Genomic DNA, 14,505 nt, shown 5'->3' on the forward strand with positions numbered 1-14,505 from the left:
GTGGTCTAGGCCTTGTAAGCCGGCATGTTTCCACTAGCCAGTCCCTGACCTCGGATGGTGTTTTGAAGAATTTTGTTTGGTCCTAGCAGGCAACACGTAGCTTTGCATGGAACAGGAGAGGGTATCATGTATTTATTTATTTATTATAAGTTTTGTATAGCGCTAGCTGGACCCAAGGGTATCAGAGCGCTTCACAACAGGTACAACAATGTGCCTTAGCGGCGAAGGTAGAATCCACATCTGGACAACTTATGGGCATTGCAAATAACATAATCATACAGATCATTAGGTCTACAGGGGGGTTCTGTGAGCTTCCCCTTCAGGTCAGGTGCACTCAAGGAAGAGGGCTTAGAGTAAAGTCTTGAATTTCGGGAAATAGGAGGTCATTCTAATGTGGGGGGGATGGTGTTCCAGATCTTGGGTACATTACCTGCAAAGGATTTACTTATAGTTTTGCGTTTCCGAGGGAGTTGAGCCAGGTTTCCGTGATAAAGGCTACATCTAGATCATGGGAGAGGATAGCTTCTGCTAATTCTGTTGCATGTTTGGAGGCAGATCTGCTGTTGATGAGCATGCATGTGATGCGGGGTTCTTCATCGGGCATCGACTTGCTGGGTTGTGCTCTGGTTAGGGAGGTTAGGTGTGCCGGGGGTTTGGGGAATCTAGAGGGGGGATGTTCCCTGCCCACTCCTGCTTGACTTCAAGGTAAGCGCCCCGTCTTTTTTGAACTTGTATTGTGTAGTCTGGGACAATCATCACCGATTAGTGTTGCACTCGTACCTCAGCAAGTTTCCGTACTGCCCTCAGTTCAGTGTCCCTGTAATTGAGGATCTTGAAAATCATCAGCCTGGGTCTGGCCCCCATGCTTGCGTGTGATTGGCTTCAGTTCTGTCAGGGCTAGGTCGTTGGTTTGGACTTTCTCAGCCAGTTTACGTGAGCCGTGATAATGCGCCCCATTATGGTGTATGCGCTGCCCCCAGGACAGCAGTGAATTCGTGCTGGCACCACGGTAGCACATTCATGCAGCTGCTCCGTGTTTTCACTGTGCAGGCGGCACCTGCCTGCACTTTCAAAAGGGGTTTAAAGATACCCTTGCAGCCAGTCAGTCAGTGACTTTAATTGATTAATTCTCAAAAAAAGCATCAATCTTCTAATCCCATAGGGGTGATTCCAGATTAAATAAGATTGTGGCCTTTTCCCCAAGGCACTACCACTAACCAACTCATTTTGGGACTTAGATTTACTTAGAGCAATATCTCTTGCCATGCTAAAAGAGCTTACAGACCTCTTGATGAATAGCTTCAATGCAGACTTTGGCATAGGAGAATTAGTATTTAAACTGAGTCCAAATAACTCATTTGCATAAGCAAATGATCTAAAAAAATGCTGAATGATCCTTTAGCTTGTCAAAGATTTCCACTCTCAGGGCAGCCCTGAGGGAACCCTCAACTCCTCAAACGAGAGAGTTTCCCCACCTCAGGACCGCTGACAAAGCTAAAATAAAAGAGGAGACTAAACCAAATTCCAAGCGTAAAACATGGGGCGGCCAGAGAATTTAGATTACAAATTTGGCGTAAGAACCAGCCTTCAGCCTTGTCAAAGGGGAGCCAGTAATTATTATCCAATACTTCTGCAGCATAGGTTAATGAGGGCAGAATTGTATATATATATATTTTTGAGTTCTTTCAATATATTTATTTTTAGCATTTTATCTTTGTAGAAAATCGAGAAAATCATTTTAACTATCTGCAGCTTGCTGCTGTGCCCGGAGGAAGCTTGCTTTCTTCTGAGCCGCGCGATCCTTTTTCTGAGCCAGAGACAGTTTTGTACGATTCCACCTCTTCTTTTTAACTTCTTTTGCTGGCTTCTTTTCATGAACCGGATTCTCATGTATAACAGCATGGGCTTTTTTGTACATTTCTTTCATTCTGGTCGGGTGCAACATTGTTCTTAATGTATTGGGAGAACAGTTTTTTATATGCATCCTCGTCTTCCTCCATCAAATAGCGGATGTAGTCTGCTACATTTGTTCCCAGGATATGCTTGCGGTGGACTTCGGCATTAAACTCTTTGCTTTCACAGTCATAGCCAGGGAACCGCTTTGTGCTATGGGGAATGGACAGTCCACCATCCACTGCTCCCTTGAGGGCTCCAAAAACTTTGTTTCCAGTGGTGGTTCTGGCAAGGCCAGCATCCAGATAGCAAGTAAAGGCACCAGGTTGCCCATCTATGCTCTCCACGTTGTATTCATCACCGGTCACTTCCACTTGGCCTTCATAGATTTTGTCCAAGCCAAATTTATGGAGAATCCTTCGAGCCAACAGCAAACCAGTGCAATAGGAGGCAGCATAGTTGGTGAGTCCAACCTTCACACCATACTTGGGAAGTTAATTCAAATAGGCTGCAGCAACAATCATATCTCCTTCAATCCTGGCATATGCAACCTGGCAGATGATATTTCTGTTGGTAATGCGCACAATCATCCGGTACTTCGGAGTGTTGTACTTGTTTTTGTCCTGGATCACCAACCGTTTACGGGCATAATATTCAGTTTTCCCCTCTCTCCTCCGACGGAACTTGACTTGGTACCTCTTGAAGTAGGCCTTGTTCTTGACAACTTTCACAAACCCCATTTTGCACTTTTCTGTCCCGTGTTGCCGAGGACAGAGGAGTCACGGCACCGACGCTGGGACCCCGCAGCACTAGGAAAAGGAGGGCGGAATTTTAACCTTAAATACTGACAGGACATGACCAAAATGACATCTCCCACAAATTTTATAAAATCTGTTCAGAGCTCCAGTCTGGGAGGCGGCCTTACCAACACATAATTTAATATGTTCTGAGTCTCGCCCATTGTTTGCAAAAACCTTTCCCAGAACAAATATGAGTCGACCATTTCCAGTTCTTCATGCCCTAACAACCACTTATACCCTTTCTTTATTCTATGACCTTTTTTGCGGAAGATTAAGATTTTGCTTTAGGAAATATTAATTTTCAAAACATGACCCTCTGCATATTTAGTTAGGACATCCAGTCGATGTTGCAAGCCAGTAGGAGTTAAATCAAAAATTGCAATGTCGTCTGCATAAAGTAGGGAAGCTATAGACAATGAACCAATTCTAGGGGCATCCCCCCACACTATATGTAGCGTGCTGGGGAGATCATATATATATAGAGGGAAAACAAAAGAGGGGCCAAAACGCAGCCCTGCTTCAGCCCATTATCAGTCTCGACCCTGCAAGATAGACCTTGCTGGCCTCCCATAATCACTTGACACCAAGTGCCAGATGTAGGTCACCAAATACCGGTCGGTAACGGCCGATTTTGGCCGTTACCGACCGGTATTTGGTGACTGAGATGTAGGGTGCCTGAATTTGACAGAATCAGTAAATTTACTGATTCGGTAAATTTACTGAATCTGTAAAATACCGAATCGGTAAATTTACTGATTCAGTAAATCTATATGTAGGTGGCACTGCAAACAGTGCCACAGGCCCCTAAGAACTCGTTATTTACCATGTAATACTATTGCATGGTAAATAACGAATTCCTGTGTAATGCACATCTGTGCATGTACACGTGTGCCATGTGGCACACAGACATGCCCTAAGGGCATGTATTTGTGTCACATGGCACACAAGCCAGAAACAGGGGTGCAACAGGGTGTCAAAGTGACACTCTGTCCCCCTTGGCAATTCGGTATTTTTACTGATTCGGTAATTACCGAATCGGTATTTGCCATTGATTCCTATAGGCCTTGAAGTCCATAGGAATCAATGGCAAATACCGATTTGGTAATTACCGTAGGATTCGGTATTTGTTACCGAATAATTACCTACATCAGATTTACCGATTCATGAATACCGAATCGGTAAAATTCGGTATTTATGAATCGGTAAATCTGATTTACCTACATCTAGCCCCAAGTGTCTGTATGTAATTCTATCAAGAGGCCCAGAAGATGGTGTGACATTCCGAGATGATGAAGTTTTCTCCACAGCGTTTGACCATTCACTTTATCAAACGCCGTGGAGAAATCAATGAAAGCGTATAGACAGACATGCTTCGTGAGAAAGTATATTTCTCTACAATGGTCTGGACAGCCGCAATGTTGTCCAGGGTTCCATGATTCTTTCTAAAGCCCATCTGTTCTGCTGGTAAAATGTTCTGGTCATTGGCCCATTGCTGCAGGTGACAGAGTATGCTTTTTGCGAAAAATTTGCCCGCAGCGTCCAACAATGCAATCTGTCTAAAACTGGTAGGATGTCTCTTTGGGCCCTTTTATACAAAGGAACTATAATGCTCCCCCTCCAGGAGGAGGGGATGTTAGTAGTTTGGAAGCAGAAATCAAACAAAGGTGCTAAAAAAGATCCCCAAGCCGCTGGCTCCTTTTTAATTAACACAATCGGAATTCCATCCGGCCCTTGTGCGCCTGAGGATGTACTATTCTTTATGTAACCCACTACTTCATCCCTTGATGGAGGACCATATTCCAGTAGAGAAAACTCCTCTATAGAGGGCGTCAAAATAGGTACTGTAGCATTGTTTTTATATAATAGTAAGATATAAACAACACACTCCCTTTCTGGGATTAGAATAGGCAGAGCCCTCTGGCTTGAATCGCAGTATTCTGCGATCAGATGCCAGTATTTTTTTGAGTTTTTGGCTCTGGCAGCTTCCCGTAGCCCGATCCATTTGGCATCAAACTCCCTTCTCTTTTCTCTAAATTTATAACGATTTCTAGCTCGCTTAAGGTGGTTTATTTCCTGTTGTTTGCCAATGGAGAATTGTAAATGTTGTTTTCTGATTAAATGGTTAATTTCTTGATTTAATACTTTCAGAAGTGGCAAAACCTGGTTTACAACCCGGGGGCCAGTTGAGTCAGTTCTTAAGTTTTTTATCTCCTTCATTTGTGCCTCAAACAACTGTAGAATATTTGGGGAATCAGAGCCTTGCCATTCTACGTAACCTTTCTTCACCATCACACCTACCTCAATGGAATCTTTTGTGTCCAAAAGGAGCGGCCGTTAGCTTTATTAAAAACCACCGAGCCCTGGTCCAGGTTCCCTTGGTTCAATGCCTGTAAATTAAAGGCAATTGTCAAACCCAATACATTGTGGTCACTCCATATTGACGGAGATACTCCTAAATTTTCACAAGCCCCAAACATTTGGTAGGAGACAACAAAATAGTCCAATAAGCTTTGTGTATGACGGGAATTGAAAGTAAAATCTGCTGTTTTATCAAGCGGAACCCTACCATTTGAAATGACCAAGTCCATGTTTCTGATGCTATAAAGCAAAAGTAGACCCTGTTCGCCCGTTTATTTTTTTTTATGAGGTAGGAGAGAATCTGGAATATGTCAAATCTCCTCTTTATCTGGATTGGCATAAATCTCCAGGGCAGAATTAGAAATGTTCACATTCAGATCTCCCACTAAAACAATCAAGTGGCATTCTTCCAGGGTAGCTATCTCATGAATATATATGAAAAAAGTGTACTTAACAAATGGTCAAAGTTTCTCCTTGGAGGGATATATAGATTTGCCAACAGAAAGAAAATAAGGCTGCCGGATTCTCCTAAACAAGATAGCTTGAGACAGATACATAGATTTGTTGGATGGCGGAAGTCTTTCTAATTCCAGTTTATCGTATTGTTAAGCAAGATGGATACCGCCGCTAGCATGACCCCTTTCGGAGTGCTTGGCATAACAGGAAAAAAACAAAAATCCATCACAATCAAAATCTTTACCCGCCCAGGTTTCCTGTAAGCATATCATTGAGGGATTCAGGGATTTCAGAAAATTCAGTTTCTCATCTTTCTGACCTAAACCGGCCATATTCCAGGACAGAAGTACACTCCCCTGGCTACCTTAATGAACCACTTCTTTCTACCACCGGGCAGTTGGTATTCAAGGATTTTGCGACCCAACTCCACTGAGCCAAATCGTCATATGTGTCTGTGTCCTGATAGGTGCCAACAGCATCTGACACCAGGTTTATTGAACTACCCTTTTTATCTAATGACACCTTACTCTTTAGACTGTTACCTGATGGGAACTCTGAGTCAGGCTCAAAGCGTCTTAACACCACAGGATTACAGGGCCTCTGTACTTTCGGGTACTGAAATGTAGGGCACAAAGTGGGATGTTCCTTAGAATCTAATACAGGCATTAAATCCTGCCCTCGTTTTAAAAAACGTTCACAGTTTTGCAGGACCAAATGTGCCAAAATCATAGAGATAAAAACGCCCCTGGAATAAAAGAGGCTCTCATGCAAGTTAATCTTCACGGATGAGATATCCCTACTTTCCACCAGTTTTAGTACGCCTATCTCAGAAAAGAGCTTGAGTATGAATCCTCTATTTACCGGGCAGGATTCACTGACGAATAGCCAGATAAAATCCACAATGGAAGAGGAGACCTTCTGCACCCCATTATCTTTCCTTACAACACCCTTTGGAGGGATCCATAGGGGCACTCTATCGCCGAAACTGACAGCTTGTGCCTCCTCATTAAACTGAGTAGTTAGATGCGATACTGAAGTGGTGATTGGGATATCTGACTTTCTGTTATGCAATGTTGTTGTCTCTGAGAAAATTCTATTAGATCCCATCTGTGAGTTACCCAGTACATAAGACCCCACCATTAAGCTTGCATCCACTCTGGCCCCCAATGCTCTAGATCGTGTCTGAGGTATAACAGCCCCACCTCCCTTTACAAACCCCCCCTGTCGAGGAAGCTGGCAACTCACTGGTCTGGAGGGGATAGGGTACTTGTGGAGCCTGCAACACTGGGCTTGATGGAATATCTGCCATTCCTGTCGCCCCATACCCCGTCTAATGTAAAGTGTACTATAGTCGGGTCTCTGGGAGCACCCCCTCAACTGGCAAATTTAGGATCTCCCTCTGGAATCTGTGTGAAATGTAATTTTGCCTTTTTACGTTTAGGGAATTGTCTTGTCTTTTTATGTTTCTTTTTCATATTATCCCCTTTAGGAGTTATTATGAGCCCTCCCTTCTTCCTAGCTTTTAACCCCCTTTCCCTGAAAAAGTAGGGGTTTGACCTTGAGAGGAGGATGGGGGTATGACCCCCCACCTCCATCTCTCCCCTTACTTTTGCCCCATGTAGCTCCTGGTTTTCTCATCTTTCTTGTTATCCATACTGTCCCTCTTTTTCCCTTGATAAATAAGGGGTAAGGTTTTAGTGTGACATTTCCCAGAAGAGGGCCCACCGAGGACTCCCGAAGAGTGAGTTTAAACAAAGCTCTTCCTTGTCAAGATTACACGAAGGTTCAATGGGGGGTAATAGAAAAATGGGAATTCCTGCTTGAACAGACGCATCACTCAGCTCTCTCCGAAGAGCAGGACAAAGAGGCCTAGCATGTGTCTGTTCCCCCGATTGCGTACAAATCTTAGGCGAATGGTTAATGATGTCAGTTTTTGTTACCTTTTGCACTTCGAACAACATTACAGAGATCATTTCAAGCATATGGTCTGAACTCAATACAGATTTCTCCAGTAAAGATAGAATGGAACCTAGTATTCTTTCAATGCAGACCAAATATTCAGAGGGTACATCATTCTTCTCGTTTTCATTTCCCAGCTTCACTTGAGAACAAGGCAAGAAAACATCATGTACAACAAGTGCATCACGATCAGACTCCACGGAAGTACCAGTCAGATGACTTGTGCTACAATATAAGAAAGGCAATGAGAGTCATCTGGGGGAAGAGCTTACTATTGGGGTATTCTTCTCCCCGAATCTACTCTTGATATAGCCATTTTTTTCAACTTGGTCATAAGGGACTTCCCAACCCCTTGATTGCACTTCTATATCAATATCTGGGAGTGTAAAGTCTTCTCTTTGATTGAGTTTTCTGTAGGCAGTTGCCTTCTCATCTGTAACCAGAACAACCCCTCCTGAGACCTCCCGGTGGCCTCTGGTAAGCCCAATTGCCAGTCAACGCTCGATCCCTTGTCAGCGCCACCCTGTTCTGAAGAGACGACAGATGCAGCCACTGTCATACTATTAGATTTTTCCCTATTCACAGTAATGTTTTGATTACTCTGCTGGGTAAAGGAAGTTCCGGGTCCAGTTTTGCATAAAAGTCAGTGACAGAAGCAGTAAATGAACCAGCCGTAAGATGCTCAAAATTTGATTGGTATAAAGGGATGTGCTGTTTACTCTGCTGGCTCAGTTGGGTTGAGTGGCGGACGCGTTAATCGGGGCCCATATTTGTACTTGGAGGTTGATCCGATAGCTACCCACTTGAGTCGTCCTCCAGTCCTAAATTTGTCTGAGTCGTCTGGGTCGTGGCCCCTTCGCAGTGCCTTGTATGACCCCTGAGAGGCCACAAGGAATCCTCTGTGCTTCCTCTGAGGCTAGATGAGGTGATGTTATTAAGATGGGCTTAAGAAGCACACCTTCTTGGCCCAGCATTGCCTCCACAGGAGCAGACAGGGGAGTTTTGCAGAAGTAGCCAGTGATGTCTGGTTGAGCTTTATAACAGAGATCCTGTAAATGTCTGGACTATACGATCTCCTTAATCTACGTGTATGCCTTGGAGAGGAGGAAAGAAAACGGCCTGAGCGTAATTTTTTTGCAGACATCACACACCGGCGTACTTAAATGACAAAAGGGACAGACTCTCGCCTCCACTCTGATTGCTTGCTGGAAAATTAACCCCAGCTGTGACTTCCTCTCTCTAATCGGCCTGCTAAGGATGGAGGCAGCAGCTGGACAGGGTTGGAACAGAACAAACAGAACAAAAGGAGAGAGCCCAGAAACTTCAAGTGTACAGGATTGTGGGGCTTACAGACAGAGCTTCTTACCGTACGAGTGGCGGTAAGGACCTAAAGATGAGAGCACCAGACAGGCACAGCGAAGAGGCGAGTTCCAGACGCTGTTGACCAATTCCATAGCCAATGATGGAGCCTCCAGCCTGCTTCTGTAGGGCGGCGGGCTCAAACATGCAGGTTAAACAGACTACGAGCACCTGCTCCAAATTCCCTGCAGCCCCAGCTCCCTACTGTTGGCAAACACAGGCATGTGAGGCAAATAGAATAGAATAGGGGATGCCTTCAGTGCCTACAATCTGACCAGGGCTACCCCAAGCGCTCCGTCAATCTGAGGCAAATAGAGACCGATAACGGGGGCGGGAAGGAACCAATCCCGTGAGTCCCGTAGATTTGCGCCACCCTGCAATGCTTCGTTGATCCAGGGTGAAGAATCCCCCAGGTCAGAGGTCCGCAACCCATACCCGCGCCGCGCTCTTGAAACCGCTCTTGCTTCGAGAGCATGCAGGAAATACCGGTCCGGATCCTCAAGATTGTCTGGACTCTCTTGCACAGATGGACTGCACATGAATTAGAACGATACCAAGCCGATGTACACCGGTAATCGATAATCAGGAAATGGGAGTCAGGGCTAACTGTCAGGCTAACTGTAGGGGTTGGGCGGTTGGGGGATCAATATTGATGCAGTGCAGTTAGGGGGGGAGAGGAAGGGCACCCCCTCACCTTATGCGTGCAGCTCCCGGCTCCCAGCTCGGATCCTCTCCTCTTCTTCTCCTCAGCACCTGCCACCTGGAACAGGCTCAATCCCGAGCTGCGGCACAGGCTGCCCCAAATCCCCAGCAGCAGCTGCCGGCAGATTCCAGTCAAAAGCAGGAAGATGCCCGTGAGAAGGTGGGATTTTCGATCTCGCATTTGATTACTCTAGATCTAAATCCCCACTTAGGTCAACTGAATCTTTGTTGCCTGTCATAGAGTAAAAAGCAATCCACTACTAGGTTAAGCAATCCCAAAAATTGGCACGACTCTGAAGAACCACTTACCACAAATACGTTTTAAAGTTTTATTATAAAGCCAAAGATAACTGAAGATACAAGCATCTCAATATAAGGTTCAAAAGATATACTGGCACCAACACAAACATGAATTCCCTGAACGATCTTAGGCGACAGAAAAATACCACCAAAGCCAGTTCAAATATTAGCAGGTTTGCAAGAATAGACACAAGATGTAACTTAAGCGTCATTTACAAAAAGGAAAAATCAGGTTAGACTGTCCCTACACTAGGCTAAGTGACATCCCTACTTAACAGAATCTTAACCTAAAAAGGTGTCAGCCGTGGTGACTTCCAAAGAAGTTCACTCACTTTCCCTTAGTCTCTGATGTAAATCTGTGCATTGCAGTCATGCCCTCTCTGCCTACCCATCCGCTCTCTAAGGGTCCTCAGGCCATCTGCTCTAACTCCACCCCAGGGTGCTGTCCCTAATACAAAATCATAATTACAGTTGAAACACCGCTCAGAGACGCCCCTCACGTACACCTCTCACGTGGTTTCGGTTCTGGCTTTTTCCATACTGATACTCCTCTGGGCCTCTTGTTAGCGTTGACCTTGCTTCCCAGGCTTCTTCTCGGCTCGCCTGTACCCCCCAGTAAATTCCTGGAGCCTCCTCCAGGCCTGTGCCTGTCTCCCCGGACAGAGCTCTATTCATCACTCTCTTGATTGGAACCCCCTCGCACCTGCAAACAGACACCCATGAATTGGGCCCCAAATTCCGACCTCCAGTTTATCTCTCAAGTCGTAAAACTTCGAACATGGTTGGCAATTTATGCTTAACGAGACCTGAATTTAACTAGCACATGCAGATCAAAGAAGCAACTTTATCTTTCCAGGCCTACTAAATTACTTTGCAAGAAGCTTGCACTCTGTGAACCTTTATTTCTTAAACTAAAACAAATTCTAACCTATTACACTCTGATTATATGAAACACTTCTACAAAACATAATTTTTAACGTATGATCAATAATATTCTAAATAATAGTAATCCATCTTATGTGAAACTGTAAGAGCACGTTTTCGTTCTTCATACATTGCCATGAGGCCTGCACATTTCTACGTTTAACAGCATTAGATCCTCTTCTGCAACAGCCACATAACATGGAGTCTTAACAACACTATAGCATTTCTAAACATTACTACATTAGCTTCACACTCTAAGATATGCATTCTTCATTGATTAAACACTCATAAGTATATGTATTTCTATATTTTTTCGACACTTCTAAATGCTTTAACTAAATTTGTGCGTCTAAATTGTAAATATGGTGTACTTATACATTTTTCTCAAATTGCGCTCTCTCAGTTCCCCCCTTTGATGACCTCTAGGGGTCATCACCATCACAACACCATCATTGAATTGAATCAGACAGAACTCGTTGCAATGCTCCCTCGTTTTATCATTTCTAGAGCCCTCAGACTCCTGTATTGGTTGTCCTGCATTGCAGCTAGTCTCTGCTCCTGTTCTCTCATGGATCTTTGCAACCTATTTGCCCTATACCATTGGTACAGCCTCACTAACCCCCACAATATGATTACACAGATCACTATTATGATGATAGGCTTCAAAATGTACCATATAAAGCTTTTCCCTAGGTTGGTGAACCAACCTCCAACTTTACCCATTCCGTGACCCACTTTTTCCCACACATTTACTCTTGACAAATCTTCTATTTCTTGGTGTATCTCAGTGATGTTTCGTATGTACTTCTCAAGAGGTTTTGAATTGTCTGGAATGTAAGTGCAACATTCCTGGACCTTCAAAGCCTTACAGACTCCGCCCTCTTTGGCTAACAGAACGTCTAGAGCAAGTCGGTTCTGAAGAACCATTGCCCTTATCGATTGCATCTCTCCCTCCACCAGCATTAAAGATCTAGCAGTACTGGCAGATAATCTATCTACAACTGTTGCCAATCTCCTGATCTTGACATCATTCAGTATTAACCCCAGAAGAGGGAACATAGCGCCGAATACATCTCCAACTACCTCGGCATCGCCTACATCCCTTCTCCCTCTGGCTTGAGCCTTTCCCTCTATGATTTCTAAATCCTTAGCATGATAAATTTTGGGGAAGACAATTGCCAAATAACATGAACCGTACCAATTGTCTGGCAGCTTCACGTAGGCATTCTTTCCACAGACAAAATATACATTTGGGATCACCTGCATTCCTTTTAAGAAATCTTTTGTGTAGTATTCTAATTGGAAGGCATGTTCGCAACTTACTTCTCCCACGAATACATTTTCATAGTAGGTCTTACCCCTATGTATACATAGCTTCCCTTTTTGTGTTCGATCTAAAGCTATTGGACCGTTACTACCCTTTCTTTTGTGTGACTTCTCCTCCTCAGTCCAATCTGTCTTCCATTGGCCAGAAGCCTTTAGAATCTTCTGCCTTGTATACCGATCATCCACTTGCCCTATGAACTTTTTCTCAATTTCTGATACCTTGCAAGTCAGATTATTTCTTCGGGCATGTGAAGTATCTAAAGTTTTCCAAGGAATGAAAAATTTCACTAATCGATCCTCACTCTTATAATAGTCCCATTTATTCATATGCTTGTAAGCTGGGACTTCTGGTAACACAGCATCAAAATTTGAAAAATAGTATTCAAAGCTATCTCGTCCATAAAATATACTAAGCAACAAACTACATGTAATCCCATAAGTCAATGGGAGATGATGATACCTAATACCTTCGTCTACAGAGGCTGTCAATTGCATACACACGTAGCAGTCCTTCGCCTCCATAGCGTCAATGTATTCATACAGCAGCTTGGCATAGGCGTTTGATTTAAAGTTTCCCTGTGACTCATCTACATGTAACCTACGAGCTTCTGCTGCTAGTAAAGCCTTTTCCTTCACTGCATTGTCCTCCTTTTTACTGGCAGTAGTAGGTTTCGATGTTACCACAACCTTTGCTTCTGTTGCCTTTGTTTCGTTTTCATGTCCCACTATATATGATACAGTAACTACTAAAACTATAAGAAAAATTACTCCCGCTAAAAGTGTACCTATTATGCATTTCGCCTTGCGGTTCGAGTTGCCGGCCTCCATGTTCTCTAGATAGTGTAGCTTTTAGTCTCTTTTCCAATGTAAAGTCTTTTCTCTTTATTTCTTCAACAGTCTCTCTTTGTTCGTTCAGCCTTTCTTGGACTACACCTCAGGAAGCTGGCAATCTCTTTTGAAATCAGTCTTTTGAACCACAACAACAGACAACCCTAACCCTTCTCCGTCAACTAAATGAAAAGGTCCCTAAATTTTTTCTTCTTCCACTTGGCGCTAGGTTATCTTCTCAATCTTGCTTATTTACAAAAAGTCTTTAGGTGTCTACGATCACCCGCATTCCAGCAGCTCTAATCACGTATTCTAACAATTCTAGGCGAAGAATGGTCTCCTCGAGTACGGATACTGTTGTGCCAAAAGTCGGAAATTCTACTCTGTTTAAAACCAGTTCTCTTATTCTGCTCAGGTAAGGAGGATTGGGAATAGTGAGTGTCAGCAACCCTTCAGCTTCAACTCCAGGCACTAACAACGCCACTTCCAGCTTTATGATGGGATCAGTACTGGTCACTGTCACTTCCCTCACCCTCCCGGATCTCTGTGCACAAGACATCTGCTGCCAGGTAGGTCCACTCAGGAGTGGCGTATCTTCTGCAGGGCACACGCACCCTCCTTGATCTCCTTGGACCCTCCGCTTCTGGATTCTGTGCACCTTCGTCCAGGTCTGAGTCTTCGGATATAGGAGCAAGGGTTCTCTCTGGAGTTGACTTCAAGCTCAGCCTCTTCCTTCTTTCAGGCCAACTGGTCTCTCCACACCTTGTTCTCCTGCTTCTTGTCCTCACACTCGACTCTTGGTCACTTGCAGCTTGATCAGTGTCTGATTCGTACTCACAGCTACTTTCTCCTTCTGTGGCAATGTCAGTTTCACTGTCGTCCTGTCCTTCTTCCACTGGATCTGACACGCTCCCAGCTTCCTCCGACACCCCCACAGCTTGGCTGGTCCCCTCTATCGATTCTTCGTCCACTGCTGGATTTTCATCCGAGAGAGGAGCTGTTTCTTCCAGGGGTGCTGGAACTCTCCGCGTATGGGAGGCGTGTATCCAGTTGGGCAGCCCTCCAACTTTAACAGCAGTATTCGTTGTTAATATGATCTGGTAGGGTCCTCGCCAACGCACATCTAAGCAATTCTTTCTGACGTGCTTCTTCACCACGACCCAATCACCAGGGCACAGGTCGTGGCACAAGTCTTGGGACGATGGAATTTCAGCAGCCTGCACCTGAAGAGACACAGAATGAATGGCATCAGAAAGTCCCTTGCAATAATCCAGGATCAGATCATCTGTGATATTCAACAAAGCTGCAGTTGGAACTGATGGCAGTCTCATTGCCCTCCCCATTAAAACTTCATGTGGAGAGAGACCTGTTCTCCTGTCTGGTGTGCTACGTATGCTCATGAGTACTAATGGCAGTGCAGCAGGCCAGCTTAAAGATGTCGATGAACACACTTTGGCAATTCTGGACTTTATCGTCCCATTGATCTGCTCCACAATTCCTGAAGCTTCTGGTCGATAGCTGCAGTGCAGCTTCTGATTAATATTCAATGCTGAGCAGAGCATCTTCACAATTTCGCTGTTGAAATGTGTTCCCCTATCTG

General features: G+C 44.4%; 1 pseudogene; it reads right to left on the reverse strand.

Moving 5' to 3' along the window:
- Nucleotides 1-1,684: 1,684 nt before the first annotated feature.
- LOC147677612 (large ribosomal subunit protein uL18 pseudogene) lies at nt 1,685-2,707 on the reverse strand (annotated as a pseudogene).
- Nucleotides 2,708-14,505: the final 11,798 nt, after the last annotated feature.

The sequence above is a fragment of the Lissotriton vulgaris genome, chromosome 12 (assembly GCF_964263255.1).
Source record: "Lissotriton vulgaris chromosome 12, aLisVul1.2, whole genome shotgun sequence".
Classification (NCBI taxonomy): domain Eukaryota; kingdom Metazoa; phylum Chordata; class Amphibia; order Caudata; family Salamandridae; genus Lissotriton; species Lissotriton vulgaris.